Source organism: Anas acuta, chromosome 26 (assembly GCF_963932015.1).
Source record: "Anas acuta chromosome 26, bAnaAcu1.1, whole genome shotgun sequence".
In the NCBI taxonomy this organism is placed as follows: domain Eukaryota; kingdom Metazoa; phylum Chordata; class Aves; order Anseriformes; family Anatidae; genus Anas; species Anas acuta.
The window spans coordinates 2,186,239-2,206,401 of NC_089004.1; the positions used below are offsets into that span (position 1 = coordinate 2,186,239).

The window sequence follows — 20,163 nt, forward strand, 5'->3', positions numbered from 1 at the left end:
GGATTTTTTGGCTGCTGAGGCAATGGCCTCAGACCCCCAGATTTGGCTCCCGAGGTGTTTCTGTTCCCGGCGCTGGCTCAGCAGCAATGCCCCAAGCACGCCGTGGCAGGCCCCGATCTCGCGGCACGTTCACGCATGTGCCTGCTCTTAAAAGAGCAACTGCTGCTCTCCAAAGCCTGTGCATGGCATTAACTGTGCTGCGCTGAGCCCTTTATGCTCGATAAACACCTTTGGGAAATGCGGGCTTTCCAAACGCCTGCTTGTCTGGAGTTGGGTTTTCTTCGGAGGAAAAAATGAGCGAGCTGCTGCCTTTTCTTCCCAGTGGGCAGGGGACGGTTTTTGCCTGGTTTGAGGTGCTTGCAGACATTTATTGCTGTGTTAATGTGAATTCTGGCATGCTTCGTGATGGCTGCTGGTGCAGAAAATCCCTCCCCGCCCTGGGGCTGCGTGCTTGAGCTCTGCTCTCAGGACCCTGCTCTGCACCAGCCCCACATCGTGCTCGGTCACCGCCTGCCTGGCAGCATGCGAGGGACCTGCCAAATCCTTTGCTTGCGGCCGTGGTTATGAAATGCCATGGAGCTCCTGCAGAAGGAGCACGGCAGAGCCCTGCGGATGACTGGTGGTGATGGGGGATGAAGGACAGCTGCAGACACACTGCAGGCACCAGCATCGCAGCGCATGGCTTGAGCCCCCGAGCCTCGGATAAATGCTGTGGGGAGGGGACCCGGGGCTGACCTGTGGCCCTGCAGAGACCCAGGCTGCTGGCAAAGGAGGGGGTGACACTGCCATGGCCTTAGGACCCCCAAATCTGCCCCTTTCCCAGCCTGCAGCCCCTGACGCTTGCCATGCACATCCCATGGGGTCCATCTCCACCAAGCCCTCTAGCTGTCACAGGAAGAGGCATTTTGCTGTCCCTCCCCGAGCCAGGTTTTGCTTTGCCCATGCTGCTGGGTGGGTGCCAGCAGCGGGTGGGTGCCAGCAGCGGGAGCCTCCCTTGTGCTTCAGGGAGCAGGGGATGGGGCAAGGACATGCGAGCAGGACCAAGCTACTGCGGTCTCCTGGGGTTTCTTTGGGACCAGCAGCAGACCCAAGGCTGGGATGTGAGCCACGCTGCCTGGCCAGGCTCGCTGAACCCCGATGAGCAGCCTTCAGCCTCGCAGCCCCACCGTGCCCAAACCCAGCTGAGCACCAGAGAAGCTCGGCGCTGTGGCTCATAACCCACCTGCCTGCTGAGCTCTGTCACCATGGAGATGGTTACTAATGAGGCTGGGCTGTTAACGAGGCTCCTGGTCATTTGCTTGCTGTGACTCATCACAGCCATCAGCAGGCTTGGGGCTGCCCCAGATTTCCCCATGTCCCCACACCCTCATCAGGGACAGGAGCCCTTGGTGTCCCTTAGTGCCTAGCAGGGTGGGGACAGACCGAGTTTGCACAATCTGGGACCATCTTCAACCTCTCTGCCTTCAGCCACGGAGCTGGTGGGTGGCATGGATGGCACAAAGGTCCCTCCATCCTCACCAGAAGGGCAGATTTTCCTCTTGGGGCCACTGGTCCTGAAGCTGGGCTCATGAAGCTGCCCCTTGCCACCCGGTCACACCACGTTACCTCTGCCTGCACCGCGGGTTGGCACCATGATGCTGCAGCAATGGAAACCAAGCAACATGCGGAGCCCCAAACATCGCAGGAAGCAGCCTAAAAATCCTTGGTAATTAAGCAAGGAAATTGTGTCAAGCTATTTATAGGAGCTCCTCGCAGCGAAGGCATTGTGCTCGCTCCTCAGCCTGGGGAAGCGTCTGCTGCTGAGGGGAGCAGCCACGAAGCTCCTGGTGCGCAACCCGTGGCTGCAGCGGGGACGAAGCCTGAGCCCTGTGGGTTGGGAAAAGACATCGGGCACAGCTGAACCCAGGCATTTGAAGGGCTTTTGCCAAAAACTGTGTTGCTCTCGGATGGTAAAAGCCCCCCAACCCTGCACTGCTCTGGCCCCAGCTTGGTGCTCGGAGCATGGCAGGAGCTGGGCAGCGAGCCCCTGGGGCTGGGAGGCTTTTGGTGTGTCCCCCCTGCCACCACCCTGGGGAGGGCAGGTCCCCACCGGCCCCTGGGCAGGGGGAGCAGGGTGGTGTTGGTGGCAATGCCACCGTGCCCAGGAGTGCACCAGAGCAGGGGGTTCTCAGATGCTGGGGCAGGGGCTGGCCGGGGGGCTCTGCAGAGAGGGGAGACGAGAGTGGGGCTGCAAAAGCTGCTTATGGGATTTGAATTCTTAATCCCCATTAGAAATTAATGTCCAAATCCCTGGAGTGGTGGAAAATCCCACCCCAGAAGTTCATTTTTTCTTAAAACCAGAAAGAAACAAAAGCTGCAAGCGTGCAGGACTGGCAGCCCGTGAGCTGGGCAGAGACAGCCTGATTTCCTCTCCACGCTGGGCATTTCTCTTCTGAGCTGGCTGTTACAACGCCTGGGGACACAGGATCTCACCCCACTGACTGCTTTTCCCTCTCTGACCCAGCTGTCAGCAGCCCCTCAGCATCCTGCTCCCAGATATTTGGGAAAACATTTCCCTCTTCTGTGACGCAAGAGCAGGGTTTGGGAAGCAGCCGAGCAGCCACCCTTTGGGATTCTGTGTGGGTTGTTTTTGCTTTGAAAGTAATTCCCATCTGACTTAGCAAAGGGCTAAGCTAATTTTACACATGACTTACTTTCACACCTTTAAGAAGGGGCAGTTCCCTTCTCCATGAGCAGAGCATATGGCAGTGAAATTGATTATTTGCTGAATGAGTGAGAACACGCAGCACTGAAACTGCCTTTGATGGTGTGACCATTGGAAAAGAGCTGCAGATGTAAATTGATTTTTTTTTTCTCCCTGTGCAGATATGACCGAATAGATCCAGTTACACGTCTGTCTGTGGACTGCAAGGATTGAATTTGGTTGTTCCTTTACCCTGAGAATCGCCGACAAAGATCACAGGGAAAAAAACAGAGCACAAGCTGCCGTCCCAGCCTTTGTGGGGCCACGGGGCTCTGCCGGAGCATCCCCAGCCCCTGGCAGTGCAGGGGGTCGGAGCTGCCTCCGTGCGTGGCTGGGAATCGTCTCCAACATCCTCGCCGCGAGGGAGCCAGGCACTGTCAGCTCGCGTGACGTTTTAATTCAGGTTAATGAAAAGGCTGAGGCAAGAAGGAACAAGCAGGCAGGCTCCTCAAAGCAGGCCGGGCGAGAGCCAAACCCGAGCTGACAACCGCCTGCGGGTGGTGGCCGGCGTTTGGGTGCTGATGTTGGGAACGCTGCGGCTGGGAGGGGGGCACGAAAACAACCCTCACCCCTCTGAGACCCTGTGGATCAAAAAAACAACCCGAGACCTTGTGGCAGGGGGAGGTTGTGGGTTTGGGGTTTTAACGAGGCACGATGTGGGTGCGCTCGGATGGGGTGCACGGGATCTCAGCCCCTGGGGGGGCACCTCCAACATGCCGGGCCCCCAGCACCTGCCTCGACACTGCTGGCTTGTGCCACCAAGCTGCTTTCATGCCTGCCCCAAACGCAGGACAAGCCCTGAGGTGGGCAGGATCCGGCACCTGGGCAGGGGGATTCAGCCCGGGGCTGGGGGGGTCTGGCTGCTGACCACCCCCGCTGGGATGGAGAGGGATACTCTGGGCTGTGCACCACCCCTGTGGGCGCTGTGCACAGAGTGTGAATTATTTCTCATTTTTGCTGTAAAACCGCGCTTCTGAGGGATGCGTTCATGAAATATAAATGTGAGAGCTTGGAGATGAGCAGAGGGTCTGTGCACACAGCCTTTCCTATCGCAGCCGTGGTTAATAATGCATGACTTGCCTAATGAGGGCTGTGGTCTGAGAGCACTGAACACCCAGCGCCCTGTCCCCAGTGCTTTACCCTCACGGACAGGCAACGTCCCTACCACCGCTGGGCAGGATCTGTCCAAGGCTCAGCATCATCACGGGGTGGGTGCCAACTGGTGGGGATGGGTTAGCAACTGGTTTGTGATGGGTGGGAACTGGTGGCAGCGGGCTGGTAACAGGCAATGGGTTGGTGTTGGGTGGTGATGGGTGGTGATGGGTGGCATTGGCACCATAAAACTTCCCAGATTTGGGGCAGAAAGGGTGAGAAGGGTGATGGCCTGCTGGGGGGTGGGTACATCTGCATGAAAACTTCTTTTCTTAACCATCCCTGGGTGAAAGCCTCACTTTCTGTAACACCCACATCTTCCTGCTGGGAAGACGACCCAGAAGAGTTCACTTGGAGTTAACTGGCATCGAGTCTGTGTCCAGGAGCTGCTGGGCCAAGGTTCAGAGGGGAAGGGACCAGCTTGTGCCCACATGGAGGTCAGTGCTGAGCTGTGCTAGGGCCAGGGCAGTGACGGGCCAGGGCTGCGATAGGAGCACGAGTCCTGAAGCAACAGCATGCAGGCACCATGGGCCTGGCTGGCACATGGTGCTTTCTGTTCAAAACAATGATGTTGCAAGGCAAGGCTTTAAAGTCCTGTTGGGAAACACGGGTAGCTGGGCCTGTGGGTGGTGGGGAGAGGAGCAACCTTCATCCAGGGATGCTTGAAAGCAAAGGAGCCCCCAGCCCAGCCCGGGCAGGCAGAGCCCGAGCTCTGCACAGCGGGAGAGGTCGCTCCTGGAGCCAAGGTAGATCCAGCCCTTGCTGGAGGACGGGGACAGAGAGAGGCCGAGGAGGTCTTGCAGAGGAGACTCAACATGGGTAGGATGCCCCAAAAGGCAGGGGGTGGAGTTGTGGGGTACAGCTGGGTGTTGGTGCACGGCTGGGTGTTGGTGCACAGGTTGGTGAAGAGCTGGGTGTTGGTGCACAGGTTGGTGTCGGTGCACGGGTTGGTGTCAGTGCACAGCCGGCTGTTGGTGCCCAGCCCACTGCATCCTTTGCTACCCCTCCTGGCAGGAGGTGACGCTGATGCTGCCCTCGTCACCATCCCTGGTGGTGCCTGGGTGGGTGTCCCCGGGCAGAGGCTGGTCCTGGGGCCGGCAGCGGGGCCGGGTGAGGTTCCCAGTTCCCACCTGCTGGGCCCGGGCTGAGCCTCCCCCTCCTGGCTCCTGCTCTGCTTTCAGCTCAGCTCAGAAACAACCCCTTTGTTTTCTTTAGTTCCTTTCCTAATTTAGACAGCCCCAAGGCCCCGCGGGCAGATAAAGGCAAGTTTATTCCTTCCCCCTGTTTATGGCTCTGCTGGAACACGCTGCTCCTGCAAATATTACATCAAGGGAACGAGGAGAAGGCTCAGCTTCACCAGCACGCTTCCCTCTCACCCAGATCTGGGCATCGCCGCTCACGGCCCCGATCCCGGTGAGGGACCCGGCCGGGCTCCTGCTGCACCCTGCCTGGTGGCAGCGGCTCTCCGCCTGCCAGCCCCTGTGCCACTGATGCCCTCGGCTCCTTGTGTGGGACACACCACGTCCCTTCTGCTTCCTCAGCCACCTGGGCAGAGCTTGGTTCCAGCCCTGCTTGAAAGCAGCCCCTGGGGAGGGAAGGAGGGGGTCCCAGCAGAGCCCCCGGTGCCAGGCGTGGGCATGGGGTGTCCCTGCCACCGTGCTGGCAGCGTGCTGCTGCCCAGGCTGTCGCAACGAGCCACGAGGCCGGGAGCTGTGTTTGCTTTGCTGGAACAACGTGTCACCACTGGCCGAGCCTCGGTTGCATCATCCCGAGGGGGGACGGGAGAGCGGTGCCCGGCCTGCGGAGTTTCAGCACTTCCCAGTGGGGTGATGAGCCGCCACCCCCGGGCTGCCCCAATCTGGGCTTTAAATCACTGGCAGCCAAGTGAGCCCCAAAAGCCCCTCCGTGGGGCGGGCAGCTGGATGGACAGACAGACAGATGTGTCCAGCGGGATGGGGGTGATGGGAACAGCTTCCTCTTTCCTTCCTGGGAGGTGGAGGCTGTGATGAAAAGCTGTGGTGACCAGCACCTGGGCACACACCCAGCTGCTCACCAGCAGGATTTGCCTCAAATACGTTTTTTTTTTTAACTAAAAACCTGTCTTTTTACAGAGCTCCTGACCCCAGACCAGCCTCACCACCACCTCCTGCATGAGGATGGATCCCTGGGAGCAGGGGCTGGGGTGATTTTGGGGATCTCCATCAGCAACATGGGCCACCCTAGCATGAGAGGACATCATGTTCCCCCCGAAATCAGCCTGGAGGCTGGGAGCGAGCTCATCCCCGAGGGTCAGGGACACCCCGAGAGGTGCTGGACCCTGAGGGTGGGGTGGTGTGAGGACAGCAAAGGAAATCAGAGATACGAGCAGGAAATAACAAACGTGAGTCAGAAGAGAAGCACGCACACAAGGGCAGCTTGGGGAAGCTAATCTGCAAGGAGATAACGCTGCTGGGATGGGGGAAATCAGACACGAGATTGTAAAAAGGGAGAACCAAGGCTTTCCAAACCATGCATCGTGGGTCTGTGCATCATGCCTGGCTGCGTCACCCATGGGTGCTGGGGGCAGCGTGGGCTGGAGCCATGCTCAGCACCCAGCCTTGGATGCTGTGGACAGCACGTGCGTGTCAGGGCACCCCGGCAGCCTCCAAAGGTTTCCAAAGCCCCTGAAATCCCACCCTGGGTGCTGATCCCCCTGCAGACAGGGCTAGCCCCCGCACAGCCAGCCTGCTTTTAGTCTGCTGGAGATTAAGCTCTCTGGGGGCCTAATGGCAATTCTTTTGGCACGCGTTCAGCAAACCTTAATCCATCTTATCTCCTCTCTGAAAGGATGAGCTCGGTGCCTCTCCAAGCGCTCCATGGGGAGCAGAAGCGGCGGGAGCCCTGGCAATGCGCAAGCTGCTGCGGGCTCCCTGGGGATGCCCTACATACAGCAAGGAGGTGGCAGGGCAGAGGCCAGAGCAATTTGACAGCCTGGGAGGAGGAAGAGGATGACGCCCAGGTGGCAGGGAGGCTGACAGGGAGTGCCCCGCACAGCAGCACCTTTCTCCCCAGAGATGTCACTGGGAGTCCCGGTGGAATACAGGGAGCACTGGTTTCTTTGGGATGTGCCTGGGTGTGGGCCAGGGGTGGTGTCTGGATGGGACAGGGTTTGGCCCTGTGGAGGCACATCACTGCTCCCTCCACACAAGGGCTCCCACACCAGCACCGGCTCCATCCCCTCCGCTGGGCTCCCTCGGTCCCCAGGGATGTCCCCGTTATCCCCATGGTGTCCTGAGAGCATCCCGGCACTGCGGGGTGTGGGGCCGTGCTCCCACTGCTGCTCTCACACTCAGGCACACAAACCTTGAACCTGCCTGGCTGCAAACCTGTCCTGACACCACTAATTATAACCGTGCTAATTGCGCAGCTCTGCCTGATTCGTTTGGTCAGCTCCACGGCTCGCTGTCACGGGAACGCCAACGAGGGCTGGCATTTGCCCCCCTGGCCACCGTCTGGAGCACGGAGCCGTGTCTGACACCCAAGGGCACCGCGGCTCAGCCCAGCACAGACACACGGCCCCAGGACTTGCGGCGCAGACGCCCTCCAAGCGCACCGAGCACCTCCAGCACCAGCCCCCGAAGGTGACCGGCTGGGTGGCAGCCAGGCAGCCTGTCCCAAACCCCCCAGTGCCGTGGGATCTGCCCTTCCTGAGCCCCTTCCACAGGAAAGCAGAGAGGACAGAGAAACCATGTGCAGAGCTTGAAATTCTCCACTTCTCCTGATCTCTGCTGGCAGTGGGTGTTTGGGGACTTTGTTTCCAGACGTGGTGTCCCTTGGGTGACCGATGGCCCAGGGGCTCGCTGGCTCCTACCCCAGCACCAGACCGTGCTGGGTGCCCAGAGCTATGCACACCTTCACAGGGAGGTTTCCTGCTCGCAGTCAGGTCCATGGCTGTGGTGAGATGGCTGGGGACAGCGGCAGGAGGTGGTGGTGGTGCTTTGTGCCCCTTGCACCCACGACCCTGCAAGGTGGGACCGAACCCAGCAGCCCTGCTCCAGCCTCCAGTGGTTTTGCACCATTTTCAGAGGGAGTCCCTGCTGGTGATCCTGTTGTGGGCTGTGGCCAGCCCCATCCCCAGCCCTAGATGCTTACAAAATCCCAGCACGGACCATGCCCTTCTAACCATGGGATTCGAAGGAAGAAAAACGCCCCTGGGCAGGAGGGGTTGGTGGTGGTTGCGGCTTTCCAACATGCTTGAGCAACTTGTTTGTGCTCCTCGGCTGTGGGAGCTGTGGGCTCGGGTGGGCTGGTCTCACCTGGACCATGAAGCATCACCAAAAGGTGCTGGGGCTGTGGTTTGGGTGCGGTGAGGCTGCTGGCGCCGAGGGAGCCGAGGCACGTGCGGGGCAGGCGAGCTGCAGCGGTCCCCAGTGTGGGCAGCAAGGCTTTTGGCTTCCAGTTTCCTTGTTGAAACCAGAAAAATATAACCACACTTGGGAGATGAAAAAAAAAAACAAAGCAAAACAAAACAAAAGAGCTATTTTGGTGGGAAGGAAATATTTTTGCTGAAATATTTCACTCTTGCAATTAGACACACGCCCTTTCCCTTGGCTGTGGGTGGTGGGAGATGCTGCCGGCCGTCTCTCCTTGCACCTCTTGCTTTCACTCCTCCCACGGCCGTGGGTAGAAGGCTCGGGGCCCCCGGGTGCCCTGGCACTGGTGGGCGAGCAGCCAGCAGGGCCCTCATGGCCCCCCCCGAGCTGCGTGGGGACAGCCCGGTGGTGGCAGTGGCAGGGAAAGGGATGAAAATAAGAGGGGCAGATCCCATGGCTGCAGCATCCTTGCCCCTGGGATGCATCCCAGCGAGGCGGTGATGATCTCTCCATGGCCGCAGCACCCATGGGTGTTGCCTCTGCTGCCGGATTTCCTGCTGGAGAGCTCTGGCTGGGGCATGGCTCAGCATCGCTGCCCGCCGGCCTTGCTCCCGGCCTTGGGCCTGTTTGCTTCGCATCAGGCTGTGTCCTCACCCCGCCGCCCATGAGTCAGCATCTCGGGGCAGCCAAAAAAGCCCTGCAAAGCCCCGCGGGTGCTGCTGGGGTGAAAGCCCAGCCAGCGAAGCCATCCCACTGCCTGGCCCCCAGCCCTCCTGCCTCCCCAGCGCGGTGTCACGGAGCTCCCTGGGGATGTGTGAGCCGGGCACGGCCACCAGCCCTGCCATGGGCTGGAGTCGGAGCATTGAGGGACCCTCCCCAAGATCTCAGGAGCCTTGGCTGGAAAATGCAGCAGCACTTGCAAGCAACGCACATTCCCTCCTCGCCTCCCAGAGCTCCTTTTCCCTCTGGAAGAGGAAATGAATTAATTGAACGGATGAATTGAGCAAGAATTAATTGAGAAGGAGAAAACAAAGCTGGATATTTGCAAGTGAGACGTGAAGCACTGCAGGACCTGCCCGCCACTCTCTGCTGCAGGGGCGCAGAGTTTCTGACCCCGGCTCGTCCCACTCCGGCCCCAGCCACTGGATGCCCTCGTGTCCATTCACGCCCTGCTGCGTTGCATCACCGCTTGAACGCGGGTGCATGCCGTCTCTAAAGCAACTTGCGGCTAAAAATGGGTATAAAGTTTGATCTGAGCCCGTGCCAAGATTAATTTTTAATTGCTTCTAATTTCACTCTGCTGGTGTTGGCGAGCCCAGCCCGGCAGAAAGGTCGGGTGGCAGGTGCAGGGCTGGGTTACCCACGGGCAATGCTCCGGCCGGCACACCGGAGGTCTGCAGCCCCGTGAGGGTTTGGGCTTGTCAGCTCTGGCAGACAGGACCAGTGCCCTGTGGTTGTCTGCCTGTCCCCACTGTGCTTGTGTGGGTTCCTGGTTCATCCCCTGCTCCCCATGGCTCTTAGCAGCCCTGGGAGCCCCTCTCCTTGCCTCCAGCTGATGCAATTTGGCATCCTGATGGAGCCCCTGAAGCCAGGGACTTGCAATTTTTCAGCTGTTGCCTTAGCGCATCCAAATGACCCACGTGGTGTTAGAAATTGCCATTAAACCCCAAATACCTCCTGGCGTTCCTGGGTCCGTTCCTGCCTCCCCCTTCCCATCCTATGGCTGGGCATCAGGGGAGTGTTTCTGGCACGGAGACGTGCAGGGAAGCCCAGATTCTCTGCTTACATGCCCCAGGAGGCATCTCCTCTGCCCAGCATCTCCCTGCCCTGCTGAGCAGGGATTAGGAGCCTGCATTCCCAGGGCAGCTCGCGGCTGCCGTCAGAGAGAGTGCAAATTGCTTGGCCCTGGCTCAGCGCCCCGGCACCTTCCACAAAATCCCCCGAATGCGCCACGCTTGCGCTGACAAAGCAAACATTTATTCAAATGACAAAGGTCACCCCTTCCTTTTTTGACAGCTATTTTTGTCCGTTTTGCTAAAGTCCAAGGGTAAAGGAACTGCAGAGGCAGGCACGGCGCGCTAAGGATGAGGCTCCAAGCCTCACGTCTGTGTGTTGGAGAGATTCAGGAAAGAGAAAATGAGCCTAAGCAGCCATCCTGGGCAGGAGCTGGGTGGAAGGGCTCATCCCATTTGCTTTTCCCACAGCCGTGAGGCCAGGGCAGCCCCATGAGAGCCCGATGGCCCCGTCCCCACGCACCGTGTGTCATCAGCAGGGACCTGCCCCTTCCATACCAAGTACCCCTCAGCCAGCCTCCGGCACTGATGTCCCCCCAGAACAACCCAACGAGCTCTGAGATGATGTTTGTGAATATTTGCAGGATGCATTCGCTCACTCAGGGGGGGTGTTAATGGGCAGCTGGGCTCCCTGCGAGGTGCTGGCTGCATCTGGCTTTCACCAGCACCCCGAGGCTGCGGGAAGGGTCACAGCACAGCCTCCCTGCCTGCACAGAGCAGCTCCGAGCATCTCAGCAGCGCCCAGAAAGCGTCACCTTGGTGACACCGGGTCACAGCCAGCACCTGAAGATCCTCCTGGGAAGGACCTCCTGGGTCTGGACCTGCTGATGGGCTCTGTTCAGTGCAGGGGTGTCCCCTGGGCATGGCGCAGTGCTGGGGAGGGGGACACACAGTGGGAAGGCGATGCCAGCCCCCTTTGGAGCCAGGAGATGTGGGGATCTGCAGACCCCAAACACTTTGTGCTCCCTGAGCCGGTGAGCCCCAGCCTGGCCCTATGTCCCCGCACATCACAAGGAGGCAGATGTGGCTGGGACCTCACGGGACACAACCACAAACCTTGCCCCTGTCCTAGCTGCTGTTTTGCCTCTGTGTGAGCAGCTCTGCCCAGCCACAGGCAGCAGTGAAGGCAGTGAGCCTGCCCCAGCTCTGCCCTGGCCCTGCAGCACGGCACAGCCCCGAGCCACCCGGCGCCGTGCCGAGCCTTCTCCCTTCTCGCCAGGGTGCCTGAGTCATGCCTGAGTTACAGGAAAACCGTCCTGCGAAACCACATTCCTGGCGGTAAACCCGGGCTGGGAGCAGCTCTCAGCCGGGTGGCACGCACGCAGCTGCCAGCAGGCTCCTGGGCTGAGCAAAAAGCTTCCTGCTGCAGATGCTCTCCGGGTTCTCCTGCTCCCCTGAAAAGCTGCCTGGAATGCAGCTTTCCTGCAGAGCCCCAGCCAAAAGCTGGTAGCAACATATCCCCAGGGAGCCACAGGCTGGAGGAAGAACATTGACCAGGAACCGCCGGTGGACTTTCTCCAGTTGCTCCAGAGACAATCCTGATGACAGCCGAGCTCCCCTGCGCGGTCCGATGACATGGTTTTCCCTGCTGTGACCATCTGTGCTGCCTGCCGTTAATTCCTGCACGTTAAAGAAAATCCTCCCGAATATTAAACCCGCATGAAGGCACTGGGAGGCTGCCGACCTGCCCTGGGCATCCCCAGCTCTGCCCTTGCCTCTCCGCTTCTCCCAGCTCCGGCCATTCCCAGGACACCGATGAACACTGGAGCACCCAGTGCAGGGCCCCCAGCACTCTTACTGCCTGATTTCACCCCTTTGCATTATTTTAAGCCTCTTTTATTGATTTTCTGCACTGCTTCCCTTGCTGGTAGCAGCACTGGCCTCTCCTTGTGTCGCACCCCCAAAGCAGTGTGACCCTCAGGGTGTTCGCGCCCGGCTCACACGCGGGGTGCGAAGCCCCCCCCATGCTGTGGGGGTAGGTTTATAGCAGCAGATTTCTTCTGCTCCCTCTCTCTGATACAAATCCTGGCCCTGCCACAGGGCTCGGAGAGGACTTGGTGTGTGATGGATGCGCACTGTGGGGTCTCTTCCAACGTAAGATGTTGCCTGGCCGAGGATATCGACGTGGTGATTTCGGAAACATCAGCCACTTTGCAGAAGCAAATCCCCAAGCTGCAATATTTCAGTGACACTTCAGGCACTGCGCTGCAGTGGGGCAGTGCCTGGGCTGCCCACCCTGACGGTGTCACCGCCGGCCACGATGGCTCTGACACCCTGAGCTGCTTCGTTTGGTGGGAAACCTCCCCTCCTGGACCACTTCTTGGGGGAAGAATTTCCTGGATCACACTCAGGAGTTTTGTTTTTTCCCTTAATTTTGCAGTACGGAAGCAATCCCCAGGCACCCTGACCCATGCAGGCAGGTCCTTGGCATCTGCGTTTTGCCTCCACGGCTTTCCTTGTCGCAGGGAGACCGACAAATGCCAGACCCACGCTGCTCCCAGGGCACGTGCTCAGGTGCGGTGGTGGCCGGAGAGCATCTGAGCTCACAGCTCGGATGCAGCCTTGGCCCCGCTTCAGGTTCGTTTCCCTCTGCTGAGCCAAGTCCTGCGGACCGAGGCATCCGTCCGTGCAGGGTGAACCCCCCCAGCGTTTGTTTTTCTAAGAAATGAAAACCAAACAAGGGCCGCTCTGTCCCAGCCATGCCCGAGCAGCGTGACTTCACCCCTGCTAGCCCCTTCTCTTGGCTGTGCGAGAGGACACAAGGCGAAGGTTGCTGTGATACTGGCAAGGTGCAGGACAGACGGACAGGTCCGTGTGGCTGTGGGTGCTGGTTCCTGCCCGTGGGGTCCCTGTGGGTGCTGGGCGGACGGAGGCTACTGCCTGGGCAACCTGCGGGTGCCAGCCCCAGAGCCACTGCATCAGCACAGCTGCTGGGAAGGGGCTGCTCAAACCCTTTGTGCTTTGGGGCGTTTTCACCCACTTATTTTCAAGTTTTCAATGCATTAATTAAAAACTGTGTTTTTTTTTGTTTTTTTTTTTTTTTTTGTTTGTTTGTTTTTGTTTGTTTGTTTGTTTTTGTTTGTTTTTGTTTGTTTGTTTGTTTTGTTTTGTTTTACATCACATAATGCCTGTAGATCCTGTGAGGTGTGAAAATTGAGAACAATTTTAGATAAACATTAAAATACACTTACAGACCCTCCTGGAAAATATCCATGACAAGAAAATCTCCCTTGCCTTGCCTTCCCTTCCCAATGTGACCACCTGCAGGAAATGTTCCTGTTCCCACGCAGGTTTTCCTGGACGCGTCCACCCAAGTGCACCTTTGGGGGATGCTGAGGAGCATCACCGCCACCTCACCCGGTCCCTTGGGGCTCGGCCGTGACCGTTCCCATTCTTTGCCCACTGGAGCCGGGGGGGGGGGAGCTGGGCCGTCACGGCTGTGAGTCACAACCTGGGCAGGAAGGTGCTGGGAGAAGTTTGGGCCCCAGCTGGGACTTCCAGCACCGAGCCAGGAAGGCTGTGCCTTTTTCCCCTACGACGAGAAACATCCCCTCTGCCCTTGTTCCCATGTGCAGCCTGCTCCCACGGGTGTCCTGAGCTTGCAGCTCCCTCCCCACGGGACAAGTAGCCGTGGCCCCGTGGGGGTGCAGGGGGTCCCGTGGGATCTGTGGGTGCCCCGTGCTGAGCAGCACTCGCCCTCCAGACACCCTGCGAGGTGTCAGCCAGGCGGGGAGGTGCCCGGGACCCGCATGGACACCCGTCCTACGTGTCCTGAAAGCCTTCCTGGGCAGCAGAAGTGACCCTGGGGTTTATCACACGGCCAAAAAAAGCCGTTTGTGCTGCGACAGCAGATCCAGCCGATGAGGGCTGTGCCAGCAGGACGGAGGGGTCACGGCCACCGGCGGGTGCTGGTGGGGGGGTGCTGAGCGGTGCCAGCTCCGCCTGTGCCCCTGTGGCAGAGGAGGAGGGGACGGGGGGACCCTCCTTGCACCCCGGGGGTGTCACTGATGCTTGCCACAGCCGCGTTCTCCTCCTTTTTGGGTATCTCCTTCCAGAACAGGCAAAGGAAATGAAAGATGTGCAGTCCCAGCTCTCTCAGCCTCTCCCCGCAGCAGAGGGGCTCCAGGCCCTTCAGTATCTTGGTGCCCCCCCGTTGGACTTCTCCCAGCACATCCACATCTCTCTTGTACTGGGGGGCCCAGCACCAGCCCCAGTACTCCAGGCACAGCCTCGCTGGTGCTGGACGGAGGGGCAGGGTCTCCTCCCTTCACCTGTGAACAACACTTGGCCTAGCGCAGCCAAGATCACCATCAGCCTTCTTAGCAGCGGGGGCACATTGCTGGTTCTCGCTCAACCTGGTGTCCACCAGAACTCCCAGGTCCTTTCTGCCCAGCTGGGTGCCCCCAGCATGTCCTGGTGCCTGGGGCTGCACTTTTCCTTGGTGAACAACATGAGATTTTTGGCAGCCCAGCTCTCCAGACTGTCCAACCCCCTTTGGAGATCCAGAGGGTTACTGGAGATATCCAACAGGACAGGACCCACCATCGACCCCCAGCAATTCTCTCGCCCAAGCCTGGCCACGGGGAGCTCACAGAGCCCATGGTGCACAGTGCTCGGGCTGAGCCCAAACCCCTCCAGGCTGCCACTTCCCCGAGCAGCCTCGTCAGAGCAGCACAGCCTCCTGGGACCAGCTAGACACCCAAAAATGATGGTTTTTTTTTTTTTTTTTTGCTTGTTTTTTTTTTTTTTTTTTTTTTTTTAATACCCAGCTGTACTGATTATTGAGGAGTCTTTCACGGCACCAAGTGGCCTGGTGACAAAGGCACCGAGGTGCACACAAGCACTGACCCTATTGTCCACTGCTTCCAGCCAAAGGGTGGTGAAGCCCGGTGCTGGGCAGTGCACAGGATCTGGCCCCGCTGGCATAGGGCCGGGAGCACCCCGGGTGCTCCGATAGGCATCGTCCTCCCTGGGAACCTGCAGCTCCCTGCGTGGATGAGTCACGAGCCCAAGCAGCGAAAGCCAGTAATCCAAAACACATGTTGCTCAAATTCAGTGATGACTGTAAAAATAAGGGTCCAATTTCTCTGGCTGCCGAGCCTCCCACGTTAACCAAAGTGCTCCAGTTTCCTGCCTGATGGCAAGGGTGACCTTCCACACAGTGACCCAGGGCTCTCCAAGGAGCCTGGGGCACAGCAGGAAGAATAAAGGGTAGCGAGAACTTGCATAACTCCCATCCAGCCCGCCAGGAAAACAAGGGGCTGGTTGGGATGAGCGTTGCGGGCCTTTTATGTTGGTTTTTTTTTGTGTGACGGTGGAAATCAGCTCCCCTGCTCCTGGCTGAGGGTGCTCGGAGCCTCCCCTGGTTGGGAAAAAAACCTCCGAGGTGTAAGGGGGGGAACCTGGCCAAGCTGTGACCCCACAGGTGACACCACAGCCGGGTGCTGGCCTCCACCCCATACGGGCTTGGGTGCACTGGGGCTGCCGGTGGTCTGCCCACGGGGGCTCTGTGCTGGCCGGGGAGCGAGGATGGGAACGGAGCCCGGGGACGTGGCCACTCTCATGGCACATCTGGATCTCGCTGCAACCATTTCCACGTTTCTGACTCACCCCGCTTGGAAATTTGTCTCCGCTCAAGAGGAAATTCCATCAAACGCAGAAATCTTTGCGAACACACTGACGGAGGTGTCCCTGGCACTGGGGCTGGACAAGGACCAGGTTGGTGCTCAGCAGCCCGGGACAGCCCCGTTGCAGCTCTTTGCCTTGCTGGGAGCCTCCTGCACCGTGCTCAGCACCAGCGGGGCGGTGGGGCTGGGGGCACAACAAACCCAGCTGCCGAGCAAACGTCGGGGTTGAGTGACCCAAAGCGGTCGGTGGCTCTGAGCCCCCGCTGCCAGCTCAGGGTGCCGGGTCCAATCCAGCCCGGCTGGAGGTGCTGTGGCTCTGGGCAGGGTGCAGGAGCTGGGAAGAATGTGGATAAGTGACCCCAGCACGTGGCTGCTTTAGCTGGCAGAACCATTTCACCAGCAGGGCTGTGTCTGTGGGTGTGTGACACATAAATCGCTGCTGTGACCTGGTCGGAGCAGAGACCGAGGCAGGTCGGGAGCCCGGCTCTGGCTGGGACGGCTGCCAGCGCCTGTCTGGGTGAGATGTGCTGGCTGCGCTCAGCTGGGGTCGGTGGGAAATCCCTGCTGGATGCCTCCTGACCTCCACTGGAACACAGCAATTGTTCCTCTGGAAAATCTAAATTTATCCCTGCGACGGTGACGGCACAATTCACACATGCCCCATTCCCCTTTCATTGGAGTCTCCCTCACGCCTGCTCTTTCTAACAATAAAGCGAGGCTGTGAGCAACCTTCCCGTCAATTCGCATCCCTCCCAGCCCTCCCGGTGACGTGAGCGCAGGGCTGAGCAGCTGCAGGAATGCAATCTGAGTTCAGACGGGGCTGAACTTTCGCACAGTGACCCGGGGGTCAGCGTGGGAAGGAGCGGGGATGGAGCATGGCAGAGAACAAAGACGCTCATCGCAGCCCGCACGCCTGGCGGGGTGCTGCGCCCGGGCACTGCCTCTCTGCTTGGGCTGGGGGCACCACGGGGAAGGGAGGGTGCAAGGAATAAAATAAAAGTCACTCACTGAGAGAAGAAATCTCGGGGATGAAGGCCTGCAGGGGAAAGTGATGGGGGAAAGGGGAGGGTTGGGGGAGGTTGCGCAGCAGCAGAGGTTTGGGCACAGCCCTGGTCCTGCCCTGCTGTGAGCTCCTGGAGCAGGAGGGGGGGTCCTCTGCCCTCAGAACACACACAGGGGGGTGATGGGGTGGGGGTGAGGAAGGAGATGGGGAGGTGATGGGGATGGGGATGGGGATGGGGATGGGGATGGGGATGGGGATGGGGATGGGGATGGGGCTGGTGATGCTGGTTGCAATGAGGATGGAAAGGGGATGGGGATGGGGATAAAGATAGGGAACAGGGTTGGGAATCCCCTGTTACTTCAGAGAAACCCCCACAAAAATGAACTTGTTGAGACCCTGCTGGGGACAGGGGCTGACCCCTACGGAGCAGACCTGGGTGATACCCCAAGGACCACGGTGCCCCGCTGCTCCCTGGGCTGCTGCAGTCCCCGTGCAGGGTCTGCCGTGCTGGTGCTGGTCCTTGTGGGGTCCCTCCTGAGCGTGGGCTGTGCTGGTCCTCCCTCCCCTGGCCTAGGGAAGGGGACAGCTTCACTCCCTTTGTGCCAGCACCGTCCCCAGGACCAAACCTGAGCTCTCTCCAGCCCCAAACCAGCCCGGAGTGAGCTGGATGGTTGGAGCCCCACAGGGATCACCGCCGCAGCCTCCTCCTGTGTAGGGCAAACCAGGGCTCCACCAGCACAGAGAAATGTGCTGAGATCCTCGAGCCACTGGACTGTCCATTTTAAGCTCTATTTAAACTCCTCGGCCTGCAGGGAGCACCTTCCCATTACCCTGCAGTCATTCACAGGTAGCTCAGGTCCTTTGGGGGGGGACTTTTCATTTCTGCCTGTTAAAAATTCATATTTCTCAGGGCCAACTGGAGATGTCCCAGCAGGAAAATGTATCCAAAGTAAAATGCATAAATCATGTGGCTTCTGAAGGGGCCTCAGCTTCTTGCATTACCTCACTCCCACCTCAGCACAAACATTGCAAATGCAGAAAATCACCAGTGGGAACGCGTTGGCTTCAGGACCCTGCATAACCCCGTCATCTCCCAGGCTGCTATGTGGGACAAACTCTTCTGTTGGGTAACGGCAGGGCAGGGAGCTGAGTTTCTCACAGGATTCATTTAGCCTGACGTCGTGAACCTGGAGTAATAGTCAACATTTGAAATCCTGCTTCCCTGTTTGTCCCAGTGACACGGGGGGGGTTGCGTTTCCCGATCTGGAGGGCTCTCGAGGTGTTGCCGAGCATGTGGGCGCTCCAACCTCTGCTCTGCAGTGCGGCTCCTGACAGCTCTTCTGCTGCTGGGCTGCCAAAGGATGGCAGGCACAAGGTGAAAAGCAGAAATTTCACCGTTTTTTTTGGGGGGGAGTGATCCTGTCCGGGTGCCTTTGGCAGGGCACGCAGTGGGTGTCCCCTGGAGGGGGGCAGATGTGCCAGTTGGCCACAAGCCGGGGGGCAGGGGCCAGCCTGGTGCCCTGAGGCACTGAGCAGGGACCCCAGGTGATGCCCTCACCCTGCTGGGGGGCAATTCTCCATCACCCTCCCCCCAGTGTCCCCAGCTCCCCCCAGGTGACCGCAGTGGCGCAGCAGGGTGTGTGCAGAGGCACCCGACAAACCTCAGAGGTTTGGAAAAGGCAATGAGCACAAGCGGCATTTTTTTTGTTTGTTTGTTTCTTTTTCCCCTTAGGTTTTTCCTAGCCGGTCTTTTTCCCATTCTTTTTCTATTTTCCTCACTCGGAAAATTCTTTCTGGCTTTGTAATAAACGCAGAAGCAGTGCCAGCAGTGCGGCTGGGGGCTCCCAGCCTACTCCGCCTGCCAAAATCTCCCAAATTCCTCCTGCCCAGCCCCTACCTCGGTAACTCCTCCCTGCGCTGTCAGCTCCAGGTGCTGGCTGGGAGGCCTCTTGCTCACCCTTTCTGTGAGAAGCAGCCCAGGAAATGTTTGTGAAATGCTTGTGAGCACGGCAGGGAGAGGCGTGGGGCCAGGAGAGCAAGGAGCCGTCAGCTGGTTTCTCCCACACCCCTGTGCACAAACTCACCTCCACCAAAGAGGAGCTTCACCCCCAGGGACAGGGAGTTTGTCCTCCCAAAATAAAAAGCACGGGAAACCCAAGTATCAGTCACTTACTTGGTCATAGGAAAAGAATTTGGAAGTGGACGTCACAGCTCCTGCCAGGCTGAAGCTGGGAGAGGCTGGGCTTGGAAATCAGCTCTGCAAACTCAGGGTTAAACAGGGACCCCTGGGATGGGGGACGCCACTGCCGAGCGCTTTTGGACAAGAGGAAAAAGGGACGGATGGGCCCTACCCTGGGAGCGGGGCTGGGATGGAGGCAGAGCTGCTGTGGGTTCACCCAGCTGCCAGGGCTGAGCGGGGGGAGCTCGGCACAAGCCCCCGCTGCCGCCTTTGTCCCCCATGGGCTCAGCAAGCGGTGGGCAGGGGGCTCACCCCTGAAGGCCGGCAGCTCCAGCTCCAGGATGTGTTTTACCGTGCTGAGCGCTGGGGCAGCAGGAGGAAGCGCCCGGCAGGGAGGGAGCAGAAGGGCTCCATCTGCTCTCATCCGAGCAGAGCCGAGAGCGGCTCGATCGCAGAGTGTGAATTCCTTCGTGGGGAGAAAAAAAAAAAAAAACAGAGACAGAAAATTGCTCTAAGCTAGTGGAAAAAGGCAGAGCAAGAGGGAAGAGCTGGTAACTGGAGTCAAGGACATTTTCAAATGAAATAAGATGCACATTTTTCACAAGGGGATGAATGAGCCTTTAGCTGGGGGAGGAATTCATCCTGGATTTCTTAGGGATGGGGAGTGCTGAGACAAATGAATGCCCTGCTCCCCCCAGGCGCACAGAGGAGCATCACCCACCAACCCTGTTCCTGCAGTGTGCAGCAGTGCCATGGGCTGGGGGGCACCCAGCAGAGCCCTGCACCCACTGCAGGGCCCCAGCACCCACCAGGGCATGGCCTGGGAGCCCGGTGCCTGCAGCACACGTCCACCCCAAGGCCAGCTGCTCCCAGCGGGGCCCAGCTCACCATCCACAGGGATCTCTGTGCCAAAGGCTGCTGGGGAGAGGCTGCGGGTGCAGGCACCGGGTGTGGCAGCACCCATGGCTGGGAGATCCACGGGGTTTGTTCCTGGGGGGGTGAAGCAACAGGGTGGCAATGAGGGTACCCAGGTTAGGATGTGGGGTAGGGCCATCAGCATGGATGGGATGGGAATGGGGATAGGGATGGGGGTGGGAACGAGAAGGGGAATGAGATGGGGATGGGATGGAGATGGGAATGGGATGGAGATGGGAATGGGGATAGGGATGGGGATTGGATGGGACGGGGATGGGATGGGGTGGGATGGGGATGGGATGGGGATGGGAAGGAAATGGAATGGGAGGGGATGGGGTGGGGATGGGGACGGGGACGGGGATGGGGATGGGGACGGGGACGGGGATGGGGATGGGGATG

At 59.2% G+C, this 20,163-nt stretch overlaps 1 long non-coding RNA gene across 1 annotated transcript; it reads left to right on the forward strand.

The window, feature by feature from the left end:
- The first annotated feature begins 4,139 nt into the window (after positions 1–4,139).
- LOC137844956 (uncharacterized) lies at positions 4,140–9,510 on the forward strand. The gene is made up of 2 exons (XR_011090051.1): positions 4,140–4,714; positions 6,007–9,510. It is a non-coding gene; the product is annotated as an uncharacterized lncRNA (long non-coding RNA).
- The last annotated feature ends 10,653 nt before the right edge of the window (positions 9,511–20,163 follow it).